This window comes from Pelodiscus sinensis, chromosome 13 (genome assembly GCF_052426305.1).
Source record: "Pelodiscus sinensis isolate ZL-2025 chromosome 13, ASM5242630v1, whole genome shotgun sequence".
NCBI lineage: Eukaryota > Metazoa > Chordata > Testudines > Trionychidae > Pelodiscus > Pelodiscus sinensis.
The window spans coordinates 21,015,133-21,032,031 of record NC_143064.1 but is presented as its reverse complement, the minus strand read 5'-3'; the positions used below and the strand labels follow the sequence as shown (position 1 = coordinate 21,032,031).

The 16,899-nt window shown below is 45.0% G+C and overlaps 3 long non-coding RNA genes across 3 annotated transcripts in view; 2 read left to right on the top strand and 1 right to left on the bottom strand.

Moving 5' to 3' along the window:
• The window catches only part of LOC112543569 (uncharacterized), a 155,931-nt gene that overhangs the window by 3,650 nt on the left and 135,382 nt on the right, over positions 1 to 16,899 (bottom strand). The window contains exon 3 of the long non-coding RNA XR_012906915.2: positions 5,300 to 5,384. This is a non-coding gene — a long non-coding RNA (uncharacterized LOC112543569). The remainder of the gene's footprint in view (positions 1 to 5,299; positions 5,385 to 16,899) is intronic.
• On the top strand, positions 132 to 8,789 carry LOC149523644 (uncharacterized). The gene is made up of 3 exons (XR_016350620.1): positions 132 to 332; positions 7,157 to 7,344; positions 8,533 to 8,789. It is a non-coding gene; the product is annotated as an uncharacterized LOC149523644 (long non-coding RNA).
• Positions 8,799 to 11,299, top strand: LOC142831240 (uncharacterized). The gene is made up of 3 exons (XR_012906913.2): positions 8,799 to 9,079; positions 10,064 to 10,198; positions 11,161 to 11,299. It is a non-coding gene; the product is annotated as an uncharacterized LOC142831240 (long non-coding RNA).

Here is a 16,899-nt window from a genome sequence, read left to right as displayed (position 1 = left end):
CGCCCCACGCTGACGTCAGGAGGGGCGACGTCACGGATGCCCCAGGGTGGGTGGAGGCAGCAGGGAAAGGCCCCCGCCTCCAAGGAAGGACGGGGGGTGCACGGCGTCCTGAACCAGGGATGTCATTCTGGGATGCTGGCATTGGGCGGGGCCAGGGCAAGCCGCTGGCACAGCCCCTGCCGGGGATAGGGTGAACGGGGAGGCAGCGGCCATTTAAAACACGGCCACCCAGACGCAAGGAGAGGAGGAGAGGTCCGAGCTCAGGAGGAAGAGGCCAGCAGCGGCCAGGAACCGTCGCTCCCCCTCCATCAATCCTGTACCTGAAAGGGAAGGTGAGCTCCTTGGCAGAAGGGCTTTCTAGGAGAAGGGAAGTAGCCCAGGGCGAAACCCGGTGTGGTTGACGGGTTGGTGAGTTTAGGCTGCCCGCCCCACCAACAGGACCGGATCCCCCATAGATCCGAGTCCTTAGGGCCCTGGGCTGGGGCCCGTGAGTGAGGGCGGGTCTGGGCCCCCCCTTCTCCCTCCACGGTGTCCCCCATTGCAGTGACGAGTGTGGCGCGGCAGGGACACAAGCGGGGAGGAAAACGCTGAGGCTGACTTGAGGCTAAAGCAGTGGGGAGTGCCAGTGCTGAGCACCCAGTACGGACTGCAGTTGGCCCGGCGATGGGCTGAGTGAAGACAGTCAGTTGGGGCACTGAGGCACGGTGGGGGAGGAGGGGCGGGCGGACACAAGGGCACCTCCTAACAATAAGGAGTAACTCCAATGAAGGCAATTGGATTGCACTATTGTAAATCTGTTTTGAAGGAAGGGAGAATCAAACTCAGTGCTTTTAATTAAAATATATATTTTGGGACTGGGAGCATGGGTAGTGAAGATACTTAAAGAAATGTATCTCAACAATGTAACCTTATACAGTACACTTCACAGTTCAGTTTAATGTACATTAGCAATCTCCATCATGGGAAATGGTAGAATTTTAATGTAGGTTTCCTCTATGAGCATAAAGAACCTAAATTGTTTCAGGAGTGTAAAATACAATCTGCTTTATGCTTACTCATTATAATAATATATTGACTGAAAAACAGTGACAGTTTATTGGAACATTAGTATATCTATTTTTATTTGCTAAACTACTTCTTCAAGAGTTCTACCTCCCAATCTTTTATTCTAACCACTAAGCAGCTCACTTTGGGTACGTCTACATTGCAACGCTATTTCGAAATTATTAGCGCTAATCCGAAATAACTTTGTTCGCGTCTACACAGCAGGCAGTTATTTTGAAATAGTGTCAAAATACTGTCAAGCTGGAGGACTTCTTAATCAACTCTGGTAACCCTCATTGTACAAGGAATAAGGGACGTCAGAGGAAGAGGGCTCTATTTCAAAATAAGTGCTGTGTGCCACTCCCAATTTTGAAATAAGCTATTTAGAAATAAGATACGCAACTGATATAGTTCAATTTGCATAGCTTATTTTGAGTTAAGCCCTACAGTATAGACACACCTCTTGAGACAGATAATAGGACCAGAATGGTTCTTTGGTAGATTGTTTCAAGATGTACATTTGGGACTCAGGTTGCTCAGACTGGTGAAAGTTAAGACTTGACTTTATAACTCTTTCAGGGGAGGTTTTACTATACAACTAATTGCATCCTCAAGTATTGTGCACATGCAGCTGATGTGAGGGAAAAGGATGCAATTATTAAAAGGCAAAAAAGCTTTCAAAAATATAGGGGCCACACAAACCCAATGAACCTTGACTGAACTGTTTCAAATTTGGTGAGTCAGTGACTTAGATGGAGTAATATCTAAAGCATATACCAACCAAGTTTAGTGTAGAATGATAGAGCATATGCTTAAAATGACTTCAAAACATGATATACTTTTTTCTAGTATATTTGCAACTTTTCCATGTTAGCAACTCCTTTAGGAATCTTTTAGCCTGGAGTTAATCCTCTGTGATTGTTACTTAGTGGCTATTTTTTACATTAGTGTATTGTTCTCAGAGCAAATATTCATGCTGTTATCATAATCAAGAACCCTTTGTCATGTATATAAACATGGCTCCCAATTCTGGCCTTCTGAAGTAATGAGGCATTGGCTAAACAAGTGCTTTGTATCTATCCTGCAATACTTCCTGAAACAAGCAATAGGGTTCATGGGCGGCAGGTTAGTATAATTTTTGGTGGTGCCCCATTAGCCACACCCCTTGCCTCCATTAGCCACACCCCCTGCCCCCATTAGCCACGCCTCTGGAGGTAACATGCTCAGGGCAAGATGGACACATGACCAGACGTAAAAGGTGTCATGTCACCCCTCTTGAAGGGCTTTTCCCACCATCCTCCTACCAACAGGGGTTAGTTTGCCCCCCCCCCCCCGCATGCAACTATCCTGAAGTTGCATTAACCCAATGTGTGTGACATTAACTCGGGGGCAGAGAGGCTGGGGGAAGTGTTCCCTCTGAGGCTATGTCTACACTCGCAGCTTCTTGTGCAAGTACGGCCGTTCTTGTGCAAGAACCCGCAGAGCACTCACACTGCCTGCCTGCTCTTGCGCAGGGAAATGTACAGTACGACATGGTAAGAGTGGGCATCTTGCGCAAGAGATACGCTCTTTTCTAACAGTTGTAAGTTCTCTTGCGCAAGAGGGCAGTGTGGATGGTTGGCAGGGATTTCTTGCGCAAGAAACCCCTATGGCTAAAGTAGACATCAGAGCTTTCTTGGGCAAGAGAGCGTCCACACTGCCATGGATGCTCTTGTGCAAAAGCACAGCTCGCACGTGGCAGTGTGGATGTGTTCTTGTGCAAGACTTCTTGCACAAGAACCCTTGCACAAGATGTTCTTGTGCAAGGAACTGCCAGTGTAGACATAGCCTAAGAGTTTCCTCCGATGAGCAGAATGAATTTTGTGTTGTGCACCAGTACTGAGTTCATGTGGCTTGTTAGGAGGTGCCACTGTGGCACCCAAGTTATTAATAAATATTTTTAAACCTTTACCTTTTCTCTCTGCTGCCATGTCTCCTCCCCTTGTTCCATCAGATCCCCTGGTGCCTGCTGCTTCCCCCCGAGCTCCTCATCCTCCTCTGCTGTCCTGACTCCTTCCCTTCTCACTGCCCTCAGCCCTCCTGAGACCTGCCCCCCGCCCACTGTGCCCACTCTTCCAGTAGCCCCAGTCTGATCATGTGAGTTATCCTTCCTCATCCCCTCTCCTAACACCTCCCTCTACACACCTGCCCTGCCTCTCTCCTCTGGTGCTGGTCCCTCCCATGCAGGTGTCTGACCTTCTGCTTCACCCCTAGAATCTCCTGGCACCTCCTGGTGCCTCCCCCTTCCCTCACTGCCCGTGCCCCCTTTGTCCTATTTTTCCCTGATGCCCACCCCCTCACCACCCTCTGCCCCCGTTCCCTTCATGCCCCTGTGCCTTCACACATGACTTGCTCCATCCTCGCCTTCATGCCCACCCCTTCTTTCAAACCTTCTCCCAGCACCTCCCTCTCCCCGCTCTAGCCCCCAATACCCTTACCCTCTCCTCTCCCAGCATCACCCTGTCCCCCTCCCACTGACACCTCCCCTCCTGCCCTTTTCCTCATTGTCTGCACTTGGTCCCCTGGCATTTGTCTCTTCTCCATGCTGTCCCTTGGTGCCTTCCCCTTTCTTCTCCTGCCCAGCTCCCTCCCCTCAACACAAACCCCTTTTTCTCCCACCCCTTCCCTCTATTTCCCCCTCCCCTACCTTCTGCTTTTCAGTTTGCGGGGTAGAGGGGCTGGAGTCTGCAATCAGGCCCTGCCGCCCCTCTGTCCGTTGAGGGGACATAGGCTGCTCCGGCGTCCGCTGCCCATTTCTTCCAGGGCTGCGGCGTCTGAGAGTCCGACCCGCAGGGTTGCCTGCCAGGTTCCGGCTGCCGCAGGAGAGTGGGCATTTCCCTGAGCTCACCCCACTGCCCCAGGGCCAGGTGGACTCCCTCCTCCATGCCCCCAGCATTTAAAATACCCGGCGTGGCGTGAGCATGCGCTGCAAGGGTGCTGGGGCGGGGCTGGCCCACTGTGCCCGCTCATTGTAGCGTCCACCCAGGGGCGAGGCCTCCGCATCCCAGCACCCGTCTGGTGTGCAGCGTTCCCATGCACCGCAAGGGCACAAGGGTGGGGCCAGCCTGCCGCGACAGCTTGCCGTGGCATGACCAGTAGCGGAGCTCCTGCGCTCTGTCACAATGGGGCTGCGGGTGCCCCATTACAAGTCCTCTTCTCTTCCGGGGATGCTCTTGGGCTGGGAGGGAGGAGCAATATTCAGAGCCAGGGGAGAGACCCAGCTCCAAATATTGGTGGAGCAGGGCCCCCGGCTCTAAATATTGCTGGAGCATGGGCACCACGAGCCCATTTACCTCACCACCCCTGATAGGGTTTATATATTTAGGCAAGCCAGAAAGTCTAGTGTACAGTAAAGCCATAGACAGAATTCAAGTGTTCTGCCTTGAAACTCTTAGCCAGCTGGCACAGACTAATTACATCCAAAATAGAGAATCCACCAACTTAAACAGAACACAAGGTCAACATTACTACCACATAGCTTTGGCTCAGACACCTGTTACTTTACCAATACTTACTGTATTCTAGGGAAGACAGTGGGAAGTGAATCTGACATCAGTGGTGCCTTTGATACAGGGATATTGATTTTCATGTGTGTCTTGGAGTCTAACTTTAGTTTTCTTTCCATGCAGTTTTTAACAAAACATGCACAAAGAACTAGACACTTAGCCACTTTGCCTTTTTATTGGATTTCAGTGACTATCACAGTTATTGGTGCTTGACCAACAGATATATATAGATCAGTAAACAGATTGAGGTAATGCTCTCCCCACCACGCACCCCCACACTAATGGCCTAACATACAATAATATGCAAAAAAGCTCAGAGCATAGTTTTGGAGAAATGTGTGTGGGGGGCCACCTGTAAACACAAAATTTCAGTGGTTTTCAGTGGGAGCTACTGGGTAAAATATTTCCTCCCATTTCTTAGGGCGGGGTGGGCAATAATTCTTGCGGGGGGAGGCACTTAATGAATTTTGGTACATGGTGACAGGTAGGGTTGCCAGGTGTCCAGTATTCACCTGGACAGTCCGGTATTTTCACCTCCTGTTTGTTAAAAAAATTCAGTGAATACTGGACACCTGAGATGTCTGGTATTTTCTGAATTTTTCCCCAGCCAGGAGGCGAAAATGCTGAGCACCTGGCAACCCTACACACTCAGCGCCCGGCCTCCCCCTGAGCTCCTTCCTGGCTCCCAACACCCCAAGCCCCATGCTTACCTGGTTCCTCAAGGCTGCTGGCACAAAATGGTAATGCTTCCCCTGGGTCTTCGTGCTCAACTTCTTCCCTGTTCCTATCCCTGCACTTAAAGAGGACATGCTGTTTTAATACTGTTTCATTTAAATAAAAATTTTTCTTGGCTTAATAAGTCCCTGGAGCTCTCCTCCCCCTTTTTTCCCCTTTCAGCAGAATTTTTTCCCAATGGGGTTTTTTTTTTTTGCAGGGGTGGGGGTGTTCGGTATTTTTGTTTCAACCATCTGGCAACCCTAGTGACAGGCCCACTCCCCAAGGGATGGGGCCTGGGGCAGGGCAGGGCTGGGGACTAGCCTCCCTCCAGAGTTGTCAGGGACTGGAGGCTTTGAATTAAAAACTCAGCAAAGGATTTGCGGCTCCCAGCCCTGCCACGACCACATTGCCTGGCCACCACTCACAGTTACTGCAGCTCTTTAAAGGGCTTGCAGCTCTGGCCCCTGCTGGGGTAGTGCTGTGGCCATGAGTCATTTAAATAATATCTTGCTGCCTGAGCCACTGACTGGAAATTCAGGGGCACAAGCAGTAGGCTAGAAATAGAAAATGGCCAGATGCAATCTGTGGGCCAGATCAAAGTATTAGGTGGCCAGATCTTGGTCCCAGGCCACACCTTGCCTACTCCATCTTAGGTTTAAGAAGAGGGTCCACAGAGATTTTCTTTGCCTCATTACAGATAGACAGTATTTGTGCTAACAAGTACATTAATATTCTTTCTGCCCAACTCTGAGGGATACTGGAGCTGGGGTTTAAGTTTGTACTGAAACCCACAACTAGAGGAAAATATTTCTTCAGGATATTTTGTAGAGCTGCAGTACAGTGAGATACTATTGTAAGTGAAACCAGATCTCTTGTGCTGTAGGGCAATATTGTGTACTACCCATCAGAACCACACTAGTGAACCAACAGGACCTGAACCATAAAATCAATGGCAAAACTATTAACTTTAGTGGGAGCAGGATCTGTTTATTTTTCTTTAGTCAAGATAACAATCTGAAGAACAAAGCATGCTGAAAATATAACTGGTAACTAATACTACCACATTTACGCAACCTCATCTCTGGGGCTGCATTTTTAACTTGGCTAAATGTCAAACAATTCCATTAGCTATCTGAAGATAAATATTAGCCAGAGACTGTGTTTGAAATAATTTCCCCAAGCACCATTCAATTAACCTATTTGGCTAAAAGGTGATACAAAAGTCAATATTTTGTAACAGATGCTTGTGCTTCAGATGAAACTAATCAATAGACATCACAGCAATTTCAAATTAAAGCCTGACATGGACAAAATTAATGACAAACTATCAAGTAGTTTAGGCACAAAATGTGTTCTAATTTAAAATAGTTATCATTTGGTGTAGAATTCTTTCTGGATTCACGTTTTAATATATCACTTGTTTTATTAAATCCACCAATCATTTGCTGAAATAAAAACAAAAGCCCAATTATAGCCACCATTTTGGAAGACCAAAAAACCCAGGTGTGAGTGTTCCTGCCTGGCTCTGCAGCAGCTGTTAACTGATGTACTGTATTTGGGTTTCTCCTGAGTGTATCAGTTTGGGAAGACTTGGATTTCTGGAGCTTTTATGTTTGTTTTTCATAAGATTTTCCCCTACCCCTTTGAGATAGAAATGACATGAGCCTTACTCTTTTCTCTCCCTTTGTTCTGCACTACCAGGAGCTAACATTCTGGGATATCAAAAGTAACATTTTCAAATGTGCCAACTGACTAAGTTCCATTTTCCAAAGTGATTTAGGTGCTTTGGGTACTAAGTTATTTATAATAGGAAATATAATCTTCATTCACTTAGGTACATTTTTCCCCAGATCTCATGTTATTTTGGATCGTAAATGTTTAACCAAGTCAGTGAAAATATAAACAAACATGAGTGCCTGAAATACAAGGACGACTTCTTAACTAACAAACACAATTCACAGAATGGAATATCAGTAGCAAAGAAAAGATACACAGACATCTGGGTTGATCAAACTTGGATCTACCATTTCACTGCCAGGTATGTCCTCCAATTACACTCTATTAAAGCAGAAGGTAGACTTTTGGGGGAGTTCCCAGTGAATAGCCTGGACCCAGCAAAGCCATTATCACATCCATGATCAGTTACCCTGTTTACCCTTGAAGGAATATCACTACCTGTTACTGCATGAGTCTCTCAGGCTGTGTCCACACTCAGGGTTTTTTTCGAAAAAAGTAGCCTTTTTTCGAAAAAACTTCCCCTGCGTCCAGACTCAAGCCGTGTTCTTTCGAAATTAATTCGAAAGAACGCGGCTTTTCTTTCGATGGCGGTAAACCTCATTTCACGAGGAAGAACGCCTTCTTTCGAAAGTTCCTCTTTCGAAAGAAGGCGTTCTTCAATGTAAATAGGGCTTCTTCGAAAGAGAGCATCCAGACTCACTGGATGCTTTCTTTCGAAAAAGCAAGCCGCTTTTTCGAAATTTCTCCGTGCAGTCTAGACGCTCTCTTTCGAAAGAGGCTCTTTCGAAAGATGCTTTCGAAAGAGCCTCTTTCGAAAGAAGCCTGCAGTCTAGACACACCCTCACACTCCCTGTTTTAGAAAGGCAGAAGGAAAAGCCTAAGAGGAAAGCCAACGTGGTGACAAAGTGGTTTCTCTGCACATAAATTCCCCATAATAATAAGGCTTTGTCCAGGTATAGGCAGCCTGTCTATTGGTCCTTACACCTTTCTTCTCCTTTCTGAGGGTGTGTCTATACTGAAGTGCTAATTTGGGATGGCTCGAAATAGCACTTTATTTCAAAATTTGGTGCTGTGTAGACGTGCCAAATTTCAAAATAAAATTGAAATAAGATATGCAATTTGCATAGCGCAAACTACGTATCTTATTTTGATTTTAGAGTGCAGTGTAGACATACCTTGAGATCAACTCAGCTGTGTTCCTCGGAACTGTGTAAAAATGGTGAACATGCCTCTTTTGTATTGTGAGAGGCTGATTTAATGAATTCAGTTACTGGACAATCTCCCTATACTTGCCCTCTAATTCTCTCTGCTCTAAACCAGCCCAAATATTAGGGATGGGAGGTTAACCAAACCCTGCCAAATTCCTCATTTTCAGAAGTAACTGCCAGCACTGCTCAGTCCCAATGAGGGACATTTGGCCGAAAATATAACAGGAGAAATTTAACCAGCAGGTGCAGGCATGAGCTCACTTTCTCTTTTCCTTTTACAGGAAACCTTGTCAAACCTAACAGACTCCCTGAAACCCAGTAAGCATCCAGAATTTCCTGGATTCCTTTAAATTGATGCCCACTGCCACCTAGCTACACACAAGAATCCTTGAGATCCCCATTGAGATCTGTGAGATCCCACTAGCATCTCTCACCGACTGCCACAGAAACCCACCAGCCTTCACTGATAGTCACAGGGAGACTTGCGTGACATTGTATAGAAAAAAGGTAACTCTCTACGTTATAGTTGTTACCACTCAGGCCCATATGCAGTGGGGGGGTGTGATGGTCTCCCAAATAAACGTGAGGGGGCTCAGCAAGTTCAGCTCCCCTCCTTACCCCCGCAGTGGGGAGCCTGCTGGTGCTCCCGCCTCCCCCTCCCCCTCCTTTCCCCACCCATGAGATGGGAACGCCACCATCAGCTTCTCGCTGGGGAGGAGAGGAGAGAGAAAGCCTTGAGCCTCACTGCGTGATCCGACTCGCAGGGAAGACGCGCCAATGGGAGCAGCAGAAGGCCATTCCTGGGACTGGCTCTGGGCACAAAGGCAAGTAAGTGCCTCAATCCCCCATGCCCAGACCCCTGCACTCTCGCATTCTCATGCCCCTCACTAAGACCTCCCAGCCCCAGCCTGCTTCTGCACTCTCCCCCCTGGCCAGACACCCTACCCCAGCCTGCTCCTGCACCCTCCCTTGCTCCTGCACCCTCACGCCTAACCACACACTGCACCTTCCCTTGCTCTTGCTCCCTCCCCCTGGCCAGACATCCTACTTTCAGCCTGCTTCTGCACCCTACCTCCTAACCAGATCTCGTATCCTCACCCCCTTCTGCATCCTATCTCCCACCCAGATCCTGCACCCCATTCTGCTGACTGGCAAACCTGTGCTGCACACCAAATCCTCCATTTTTGTCCCAACCCCAAAGCCTAGGTGGTTCCACAAAATCCACTAACCAGAACAGTAAAACTGGGGTTGGTCCTGCTTTGGGCAGGGGGTGGACTCAATGACTTCCTGAGGCCTCTTCTAACCCCGTGATGTTATGTATTTATGGGAAACCATGAACCTCAGTCCTCCTTGTCCCTCCCCCTCCCACAGTGAGGCTAGAGTGCCAGAGGAGTGAAGTTTCTCAGTTGGGGGGGGGGGAGGGCGCACATCAGTGAGAGATGGGAGTTTTGAAGGGTTTTTTTTTTCTCTTCTGTGGTCCCCAACTGATTTTTCTGTGAGTCAGGGGCTCCCACCCCTTCAATAACTAAAGAAAACACGGGAACCATTTGTGTTGGACATAAATGAATATTTTACTTTATTTAAAATGAAGTTTGATAAACTACCATAAGAAAGTTAGTCTGTTTAATAATTTACATTAATATTTCCTTTCTTACTGGTTAAATTAAACTGTTCTCTTTAGCTGCAGCACTAGCAAACTGACTCGGGCATAACTATGTAATTAACACCATTTGCAACTGGTGGTCCGCTGAAAAGTTTGCATTGAGCCAGATGGGCCGCAGGCCAAAAAGTTTGAGAACTGCTGTGTTGCAGGTGCATGGGTGGGCGGAGCTGGTGGGAGAGCGGCAGGGCTGGGCAAAACGATGCCCCTCACCCACAAGGAGAGGCTTGGGCCCCGCTGGCTGGAAGCCCCACCCATACTCACCTGGCGCTGGCCTCGCTGAGCAGGTAAGGCAGCAGCAGAGGTGCCTGAGGGAGTCAGGGGGGGAGTGGGGCATGGCGGCTGTGCTTCCTGCCATGATCCCAAAAGGTAATTTTTATAAATCCTTTATTACTGTATACATTTTTAGTATGTTATAACAAAATCACTTTACCAATCACTGTTTTCACTCAGATTTTTCATTAACCTCTTTTATGGCTATTTTGAACTCCTTTTAGCCTTGCCAGATGGTTTCAACAAAAATACCAGACACACTTGACATTACATCACAATCGACATTACATCTTATTTAGAAAATACCGGACATTTGGATTTTCTCATTTATATTTTCTCCATTTGTTTCCCGAACAAAGAACTCAAATACTTGGACTGTCTGGTTCAAAACCAGATGCCTGGCAACCCTATTCATATTTTTAAAAATTGCAGTCCACATTTACAAAAAAAGCCCCCTCCACAGAAATTCCTGTGCACGGGCCTGCATTGGTGTGCACCTTTGATAGATCTTGTACAAAGTATGCACAGTAAGATATCAATGGAAAAGCTTTAGTCTGCTAAATATGAATGTGCTGTTTAAACCCATGTACTATCATTGTATCCGAAGTTATGAATATTTGCTATGTGTTTGTATCCAGGGGAGCCGACTGACTTGTCAGGCCCCTGGGCAATGTGGGAGGGGGCAGCTCTGTGCTCCTGCATGGGTCGAGCATTGGGCAGAAGGGGTGGGGTTGGGGGCAGCCAGCTCTCAGCACCACCTGGACTGTGACGTGTTGCAACCCTGCTCTGCCAGCCCTCATCAGCCTGCTGCTCTGAACTCTGGCAGCGATTAAAAAACCTGGACTCCGGCCACTACCATAGTAACAGCAGTAGCCAGGAGCTCCGGGTCCTTTTGACTCTCTGGGCTTGGGGAAGTTTCCCCTTTTGCCCCTCCATCAGTGGGCTTGTTTGTAGCTCTAGTGTATTGTGTTCCTAGGTAACGCAGAAAAGATTTGCATTGAAGCAGTCAGCCATGTGTTGACTGTCATTAAGGAGAATTAACTCTTCAGTGAGCCCTTCGTGAGGATGTTTGAGAAGGCACAGAGACAATGGATGCTCCATGACTCAGTGCTGGCATGTAAGGACATCTAATCTCTATGTTTGTGCCAGTAACTTTCCATGCACATGGACTGAGGATATAAAAGCAAAGGCTGTGGCATCACTTCTTTGCCTCTTTCCTACTTCAATCTCTAGATTATGATTTTGTGCAAAGAAGAGCTTTGAACAACAGACTGAGACCCCCAATATTTGGGATGAACCAGAAAAACGTATTAGAAAATGCCAAATTTAACATAATTGCTATTATCCTGCTCTACAAACTCTTAAATCAATTGTAGTGTGTATGATTTCTTTAACCTCTTAATAACTCTCTTCCTTTTTATATTAATAACTCTTTCATTTTCAGTTACTAAAGGATTGGTTAGTATGGTTTTTTGATAAGAATTGAAGTATATTTTGACCTGGGATGTGTGTCTGGTTCTTTGAAACTGGAAGAACATCATATATCTGATTTTTATTTTAACAATCATTTATCATAGAAATCTATTTTGTCTGGAAAGTGCATGTGGGGTAGAGAGCCTGAAGGGGACTGTTTGTGGCTTCATAATAGCTAGTATACTATTTTGGAAGCACACATCTGTTGCTGGCGTGGTAAAATCTTATGATACCACAACTTTGGGGAACATGCTCTGTTTTCTGTCAGTCTGACTTAAGATTGGTGCTTTTAGCTGTCTCAGACACAAATTAAACCTGCCATGACATTTGCTGACATCCATGAAAATGTCTACTGGCCTCCAAAGGCCCTGACACAAGACCACTGCTGTAATCTGAGAGGGCCCTCTCCGACATCCATAAAGCCCAGAGCATTGTTCCAATTCGCTTTATTCTGTCCTTTGTTTCTTTTAACGCCCTTACCTATTTTTTCAGTGAATAACTCCTCGTGTGTAGGAAATGCCTATTCTCTTCTCTTAATTTTATAGAGCCAGCTGCCAAGGAGTGAAGAGTCAGAGGAGCTCTGGAACTGAGCCAGTCCATAATTTCTTAGGTCAGTTTAGCAACTTAATATATTTTCCTATTGAAAAAACATAATGTCTGAAGCGGGACATCATTCTAGGCATGCTCTATGAATCTACCTGTCACATATTTCCTACTCTTATTAAGACCTTAATAGAACAAAGTCTCATCCCCGACAAATTTTCCATTGCTGGCATAAAAAATTGGTTCACCAATGAGCACTCTGATTTATAACTCCCATGGGTGTATCAGTCAACCAATGAGGAATATATCCAGAAAACACAGTAGTAAGTACTAGGGCACACATGAACTGAGTGATTTACAAGAGCCCTCTTGATTTTATCATCAGCTAGCCAGGAAGGCTGAAAACAAATCAGAAAACACACCCTAAAGCATGTCACAAATTGAATTTTGGCTTTTTATCTGCATTTATATTAACTAAAGGAGAGTGAGTGTCATCTTTAAATTAACTATCACTCCACAAGGTCTTTCTCCTGAGAAGAGATTTAAAGGTGTGGAAATTCTTCTCAGAAAGTTTTAGAACACAAAGTCAGAATAATGAGCAGCCTTCTAGATGCAGGAGATTCTTGGACTTACATTTCAAGGGCATCGGGGTGGATGCAAACAGACTGAGATGCATCACCTGTCTAGGGACTGGTAATGGGCCATGGAACAATTCCCAACTCGACCGCCAATCCTTCCCAACCAACTCAGAAGGGCATTCAGAGGCATATGTAAAAATTTTTAGTGGACAAAATTCAGTTCCTAGGAAACAAGTGTCTCTTTGGATGATGGTTCTGCCACCAGTGTGTCACCTGGCACACTGTCCCTTTCAGAAAAGTGAAGATATAAAAATTAAATATAGATTGATAAAATACTATCCATCTTGCTTTCTAAATGACTTCAGGAATCTGAAGTACAAAGTACAAGTTAAAGGGCCATCTCTTGTGTCCATGTTTTACACAAAATGTGGGACTCTGCCCATGGTAATATAACAGGTTATGTCCCTAAAGTCCTTTTCACTTATGTTACATTGCATAATCTCGCCCTCATTTAAATTTCAACAGGTTAATACGCAAGTGGTGCAGAAATATTTTTAAAGGTTAGGAGGGAAGTATCCAAAAAACTGGTATTAGTGTCATCCAATCAGCTACGAACAGACTCATATGCCAATGTTCTATTGATTTATTCCAGGACCTAAAGCTTTCAAACATATTCCATCTGGAGTAACAGCTGTTTCATCAATAGTTGTCATATTATCTGACACAAAAAATTGCATACTACTAAATTTGTAGTCAGGCATACTGCGATTGTCTTGAAATATTGGAAAATGTTGTACTTTGCTTCTCTCTTGAGTAGCACACATGTTTTGTTTTAAAGAAAGCAGTGAGTTTGATGTCCTTGGAGTAAGCCACTGTTCCACCTCTCACCAACAGGTGGCACATAAGTAACATCTCGGCGTTTGCTTTTCTACTTGTAGAGATGACAACAGTGTGTATTTCTACAGGTCAGTAATGATTTCTGACTAAGGTCAGTTGTGGGCTAAACATTCCTAACCTACCAAACAATATATGGTTTGTGACTGAGGTCAAACATCAATGTAATGCTTAATCATCACATTTCAGAGTAAAGTCTAAAGGGCAAAATTTGGTGCAATATATTTACTTTCTATTCAGGGAGGAACTTTAGTTTCAGGTGTAAGGAATGAAAAAATAAGAGGCATATTTGCAAACAGTTATTTAACTAGGCCTTGTATCAGAGGCAGGAGCCCCCCAAAATCCAGCTGTTGTGGATGAAAACATAGCTTTCAGAGGAGGGGAGAGGGACAAAAAATTATCACATTTAAGCCCAAATGGAACAATAGATCCAGCTATATAGCCCCAAAGACCAGAAGAGATGCATCAATTCCTATCCAAGAATTACCAATTGTTGAACACCAAAATGTTTGAAGGTTGGGGGTGCCACTTGGATGAACACACCTGTGCTTTCATATTTTTTCCAAAGTTTGTGCAAACTTCTAGATCTGCCAAACTGGTCTAGAAGCAGAAGTATTATTGGGGCTTATACAAGCCCACTGTTAATATACTAAGACGAAATCATAACAAAGTTTTTTTTTTTTACCAGCAGCAGACTGACACACAATATTAAGTGCCTGATCCATCAACTCACCCCCTCCTCCTTCTCCAAACAGTTCTGTATCCTGAACAAGGAGAAAAGCCAGAAACTCCATGTAGTTCAATAGGGACTCTGTTACTGCCATTCTGTTTTATATGGAAGGTGCTCAGATACTATGGTGCTGATCTCAGTAGAAATAGATACCAAAGGGAGAGAAGGGATGGTTTTCCTGACTCTGGAAGAGGTCACAGTCTCTTTGGATATTGCTAAATCATCCCACTGTGAGGTGGAAGGAGCAAAAGGAGGGAGAAAAGAGGCTTTTATCAGCAGGGGTTGTAAAAATATGTCTGAGAAAAACATTTTTTGCCTTTGGAATGCAAGAGATTACACCAGGCAAACACTGGATATTTTGAAAAACAATTCCCCATAGAGGCCACACACACATCAGAAACAGATACTTTGTCTTTTTCAGCTTCACCCACCCTGTGCTCATGTTTCCTGGTCTTAGTTATAATTTATAGCTGCAGGGCACATTGCAAGAATATTAGCAAACAATGGAATATCCCCAAGTAGCTCATTTTCACATGGAAGATGTTGTGAAACTTTTTTCTTTCAAACCAGTCTCTTTTGGTCCTGATCCAACTCCCTCTGAAGTTCATGGGAGTCTTTCAGAAGTTAAAGTAATTTTAAAATCTTACCTGTAAGGGTCAGTATATAGTGTTGGAACCTGTAGGAGAAGGGGCCCCTGGGACATGCTGTCTGCCAAATCCCACAGTTTCCAAGAACAGAGAACCATGGCCACTGTGAACTGGGAGCTGTGGGTGGTGGTGCCTGCAGACAGTCAATGTCAGCAAATTGTCTCACGCCCTGCAATCAGATTATCTTGATGGTCCATATGCAGCTTGGTCTATACTAGAGGTGAGCAATAAGCAAGTGGTATTCACTAAAGTTAACCCTAGCAGACCGCTGCCACTTTATTTACCAGCACTTCCCCAGGTACGGCTGCTCGAAGCTCCCGTTGGTTGCAGATTGCCACTCCCAGCCAATGGGAGCTGCAGGAAGTGGCATGGATTTTGACACCACTTCCCGCAACTCCCATTGGCCATGGCCAACAGATGCTTCAAGTGGCCATATCTGCAGAGGTGCAGCTAAATAAAGCAGTGGCATCCTGCCAGGGGCTAACCCTAGTGAACTGCGTCCAGTCTGCAGGCTGGTTATTGCCCATTGCTGGCCTATACTGTCCCGCTTTCAATAGCCAGTTAGCCAGAAAAATTAATAATGCTACAACGATTTGGAGAGTTATACTGTAATAAAGTATCTGCAAACTTGGACACTTCCTTTGACTATCTCTCAAAATACATGATATAGGAATAGGATTGTAATAGTTTTGAAAGTGGGATATTATTATCATAGAATCATAGATGTGTAGAGTTGGAAGGGACCTTGAGAGTTAATCAAGTCCAGCCCTCACAGAACTGAATAAACCTAAATCATCCCTGCCAGATGCTTGACCTGCCTGTTCTTAAAAACCCTCAAAGATGGGGATTCCACAGCCGGTCTTGGAAGCCTATCGATCCTTATAGTTAGAAAGCTTTTCCTAATATCTAAGCTAAATCATCCTTCATGCAGATCAAGCCCATTATTACTTGTCCTATCTTCATGGCAAACAGTTTATAAGAGCCTTTAACATATTTGAAGATTGTGAACAGGTCCTCCCTCAGTCTTCTTTTCTCAAGACTGCAAATGCCCAGCTCTTTTAACTTTTCAGGTTTTCTAAACCTCTTATCATTTTTGTCATTTTCTCCTCTGGATTCCCTCCACTTTATCCACATTTTTCCTGAAGTGCGGTGCACTGAATTGAACACTATTCTGGCTGAGGCATCACAAATGCTTAATAGATTGAGACAATTACCTCCTGTATCTTACAGATGACATTCCTGTTATATAGCCCATAATGATATTAGCCTTTTTCACAGTGGCATTACATTGTTGATTCATTCAATTTGGATGCTCTATAATTCTCAGATCCTTTTCAGTGGCACAACCACTTAACTAGCTATCCCCAATTTTGTCCTTGTACTTTTGATTTTTTCTTCCTAAGTGAAGTATTTTCTACTTATTTTTATTTAATTTTGTCTTGTTCATTTCAGTTCTGCAATTTGTCATGGTCATTTTAAATCCCAGTCCTGTCTTCCTGGTTGTTTACAATCTCCTCCTACCTTGGTGTCATCCACAAATGTTATAAGCACATTCTCCACTCCATTCTCCAAGTAATTAATGACAATGTTGAATAGTGCCAGACCCATGACTGACCTCTGCAAGACTCACTAGATGAACCCTTTGAATAGAGAATGAATTATCAATAACTACTCTTTAAGGATGATCTTTCAAGCAGTTGTGCTCCTCCCTTATTGTACAGGGGTGGCCAAACTGCAGATTGCCAATAATGTTCCCTCTATTTTTTTCCATCCATATGCAGAATGCATTTTATGTGTACCAAGACATGTGCAGATGTGCACCCATCAGTAGAAACACATGTTGCCGGCTG